Here is a 4828-nt window from a genome sequence, read left to right as displayed (position 1 = left end):
AATCTTTGTGCAAACGGGGGAACTCATTAGAGGGGGGAACGCCTTCCTCTCTGAGCCTCAGTCTCTTGGACCCGCACTCAGAAGCCTCTTGGTTACACCAGATGACCCTCTCTGCTAACGTGAGTCAGGAACACCAATTATTTAGCCCCCCTATGTAAAAATCTTAGTGGGATAGATCCCCACTACCTGGACCATACACTCTAGGCTTCCTAGTATTGCATACAACCGTGTTCTCATGCCTTATCACCAATTACGATTTGGTTTGGCGATGCTTTGCCTCTAGGGAAAAAAATGGTGCCTGTTCTGTCCTGTACCTGTTCTATTATTCTCATAATCTACTCACAGAGAAAAGAAAATCTTTCTGACATGGGCTCCTATACCTTCCCACCTACAACCTCCAAAAGCATAGACACCTATACTCATCTCCTCCTTTTCTCTTTGTGTAATGGAAGATACGTCCTGATGTACGTCTTTCTTAACTTCTCAGAAATATCACTCAGCCAACCACCTCACTCCTGAATCTTGACATCTTCCTCCTTCCTAGCTCCTTTTTTTCAAAATTAAAGTAACTTGCTTCAGTCTCTCCATGGTTTAAAAAAAAAAAAAAATGTATCTTGACCTCTCCTCATTCAGCTGCTGTGTGTTACCCTCCTTGTAACAACTAGACTGTGTCATCCGTTTCTGTACCATCCACAACCTCCTTGGATCTCTCAGTCTGATTTCTGCACCTCTCAGCCTGCGGTGTAACTGTTCTTGCCAAGAACAGAGGCTTTCTTGTTGCTACATCCAGCCAATGCTTCCCAGTCTCTTTCCTACTTGGCTTCTTAGCAGCATTCGACACTGTCCATCAGTCCTTCTTGGGACACACATACTCTCCTCTGGCTTCTTGGCTCAGTGGCTCCTTATGTCACAACTTTTTCTCATTCTCCTTAGTACAACTGTCCCCCACTTCTGCCCCCTTGAATGCTGGCATTCCTCAGTGTCGTGTCTAGGCTCTCTTTTCTTATTCTACCTTCTCTACTTGGGGAATTTCATCACTTCCAAGGTGCCCATGAGTACCTGAAGACGCTAATGACTTTCCATATCTGTTTCTCCAACCTACCTCTCCTCCCTGAGACAACACAGTTCTGCCCTAATTGTCAGCCTCAGCTTTTTTAAGGCTCAGAAACTTGGTCTACCTGCTTTTTAAAGTGGCTTTTTCTCAGAGGAAATTAAGTTATAATCGTCACATAGTAAAGATGCCAAAAATGTTAGGAGCTATTGTCATTGCACTGATATTATCAGTGGTATTGTTAGCATATTCATCACAATTATTTTTAGCGTGCAAGTGATTTTTAAACAATAAATCAAGCCCATTCTGAAAGGGGCAGAGGGACCAAAAACAAAATGGCTCATCATGCTTGACTGCAATAACCTACAAACAAGGGAACACGTCTCCATTATTCTGTCCTATTTGAAGGGAAAGATGTCATATTGTACAACCTCGGTGTAGAGTGTGTTTCTGGACTTCAATTCACAGGAAGAATAAAACTAAAAATCAAGGCCAATCAAATGTTATCCAAAGTAACTGAACCTTGTCTCCTTTTAACTAAGGCCAGGCTCAACTCTGACTTCCCATGCAACCCCCTGACTTGGGAAAGTATGTTGGCTTAATGAACGTTTCCTGCAAAGAAGGAAGAGGCAATTATCCTATGCTTCAGGGTAAAAAAAAAAAAAAAAAGCCACTTCCATTTAAAGTGTCTTTCCTCAAAATCTTCCTCTCTCCTCAGTAGCTGAATTCTCCCTTCTTACCATGCTCACTTCACCAGACTCCCTTCCCACAGCTCCTGGTCTCGCTCTCTCTTCCCTGTAAATGGTTAGTAGGCAATTCAACATGCATACAACTTTGGTTGCTAGAGCTCTGCTTTGTTTTGCCTTACACATAAATATTACTACCTGCATGATTTCCCTCTCGGCCTAGGTAAACCCTGCTTCTGAGTGTTCCTCCCATCAAGCTCCAAATTTTGAGTGGGTTCTTCTGCTGTAGATATCAACCCCCGCATCCACCCCCGATCTCGTGAACTTGTCTCTCTTCCTGGGTATCATTTCCAAGGAAACAAAAGCAGCTGTAGCCATTGCTGTGATTCATTGTGAAGTCTCCGACTGCCCTCTTCCCCAACCTCTTCAGCACTTGGTGATTTGGAAATTGGGTGGGTCACACTTCCTGCTCTAATGCCCTAGATATTTACAGAAGCATTCAGAGCAGCATGACTCTGGCCCTACAGTACCTGCCTTTGAACCCTACCTTCACCGTTACTAGCTGCCTGCTCTTAGGTAGATTACCTAGCCTTTCTATGCCCCAATTTCCTAATCTACAACACTGGGGAAGTACTAGTACCTTCCTCCCAGGGTCACTGTCAAGGTTAAAGGAGATAAACCAAATAGAGCACTTCTGATGCTAACTGGTTCATATACAGCCCTTAAGGAGTGTTATTATTATCCCTCTCCTACCAAATTCTGCTTCATCATAACATTGCATCCTTAAAACCCCACTGCCTAAACAATCCATACGGTATCTTTTGTCTATAGTACACACACAGTCAACATTATTCAATTTTAATAGCTAATAAATTGCAAAGGGAAGTATCTCACAACATATCAAAGTCTTCAGAGAAAGGAAAACTCCTAATAATCTGTGCTTTAAAATGATGCATCCATACAATGCTCTTGAAGCAGCTGGGGTCAGTTGTAGGTAGTACAACCAACTTAATCCTAGGAGTAGGGAGAGTCTAGCCCTTAACAGTCCACACAGTGCTTTTAAGTGCCTGAGCAATTTCTATCCTGCTGACAGCACTGTAAAGGGACATTATTACCCCAACACTGCAGATGTAGGAACAGAGGCCTACAGAGGCTCGGGAATTTGCAGAGGAGACACTAATCACACTAGCAGGACAGAGCCAAATTGGAATCCAGATCTTCTGACCCTATGTTCTTCTGATTCCCAAATGTTCTTGCTACTTGACCATGCTGAGAAATAGGCCCCATTTTACTGTAACTAAAACAGATGATTAGATCTAATGTCAAGAATAATTCTGTTGGGCGCCTGGGTGGCTCAGTCGGTTAAGCGTCTGACTGCAGCTCAGGTCACGATCTCGCAGTCTGTGAGTTCGAGCCCCAGCGTCCAGCTCTGTGCTGACAACTCGGAACCTGGAGCCTGCTTCGGATTCTGTGTCTCCCTTTCTCTCTGCTCCTCCCCCGCTCATGCTCTCTCTCTCTCTCTCTTTCTCTCTCTCTCTCTCTCTCTCTCTCTCTCTGTCAAAAATAAATAAATATTAAAAAAAAAGAAGAAGAATTCTGTTAATCATTGGAAAGCCATTGAGCAACCCTTGGATGAGGGTAACGCTAAAGAAAAATAGATCTTTGCCCTTTAATAGATTAGTTTGTAATAAAGGGGACATGGCTATGAGAAGGAAAGACCCAGGAACTCTTACAAAGCAACATACAATCTCTTCCGAATTGTAAACTGCATGCTATTTCACATTTTAATGTCCCTGGATGATTTCAAATCAATTAAATATCATAGTTTACCAGGTAACATTTGTTTTCTTTCTTGGTGGCACATAAAATAACAGTGCCTCATAATCAGTGTCATCAAGTAATTAAAATAATTAAATAGTCATTTATTTTATAGTAATCAACAAATATTAGTCAAAAGTAAATCTTGTTTATACACAATAAAGTTAACATATGTTACCACAAAACTGGAGGCCATCAGCATCACCATTATTGATCACCACTATCTGGCTCAGGTTCAAGGTCCTCTCTGTCAAGATGCAGGCACAGCAGGAAGTCCTTCAAGATTAGGGCAGAGCGGCCTGCACAAATGAGGCTAACAATTAGGTTAACAACTCCAGATGACAATGATTACCAGTGAGTTAAAGGTGCATTTAAATCCCTCATATGGACAGAACACTTTGAATAAACAAAATGGTGGGTGAGTTCAGACAGAAGGACTGCACGGTGTTTCCAGGGACACAATGAACGTTGTACTGTCAGAGAATATTGACACCATGCATATTGACAGCATGCTCAGGGATTCAAATCCTGGCTAAGCTGCACACTGGTTTTTCATCTTAGGAAAGTCAATTATTCTGAGTATCGATTTCCTCCTTTGTAAAATGGCTACAAAATATGCATGTTTAGTGGTGAGAGGAGGTGATATTTGTAAAATGCTTGTCAGGGGGAACAGGCACTCAACAAATGGTAATAACATTGGTTAGAAGGTTTTGAATAGAAGGGATGAATGAGCAAAGCCACGATTTGAGAAATTAACGTGGAATTTGTGATTAAAACTGGTTGCAGGAAAGAAAGTGGTAAGGAGAAAACTAGTTAAGATGCTTTTTCAATCGTCCAGATGAGAGGTAACGGGGTGGAGGGGGGGGGGGACACACTAGGATATCTGTAGGTGGAGATGCCGCCATCAGCTGTCTCCAGGGGTCAGGAGCTACAGAGACTTTGAACCTTGTCTACTCAGTCCCTGCGGGGGGCAGAGCCTTAAGAGTGGAGCACCAAAAAGCCCGAGAGGAATCAGAGGCTTGGAAGTTTGGTGTCCAGGTACCTGAGAGCAGAAGCAGCCGTGGACAGAATGGAGGGCGGCGGGATGTAGGAAGTTCTCCGTTACCGTTGCCTAAATCCCTAACGCGGGAGAATCTGTTTCCAGGCCCAGAACAGTCGCACTCAGTGGAGGAGGCGGGGCCGGCGGAGGCGGAGCGCGGCCCCTCCGCCGCCGCTCCCGCCGTGCCCCGCCCAGCCCGCCTTCGAGCGCCGCTCCGCGGGGCGGAGCCCCAGC

Source organism: Lynx canadensis, chromosome B4, assembly GCF_007474595.2.
Source record: "Lynx canadensis isolate LIC74 chromosome B4, mLynCan4.pri.v2, whole genome shotgun sequence".
Lineage (NCBI taxonomy): Eukaryota > Metazoa > Chordata > Mammalia > Carnivora > Felidae > Lynx > Lynx canadensis.
The sequence above is the reverse complement of the archived record's forward strand: the minus strand, read 5'-3'. Positions refer to the sequence as shown.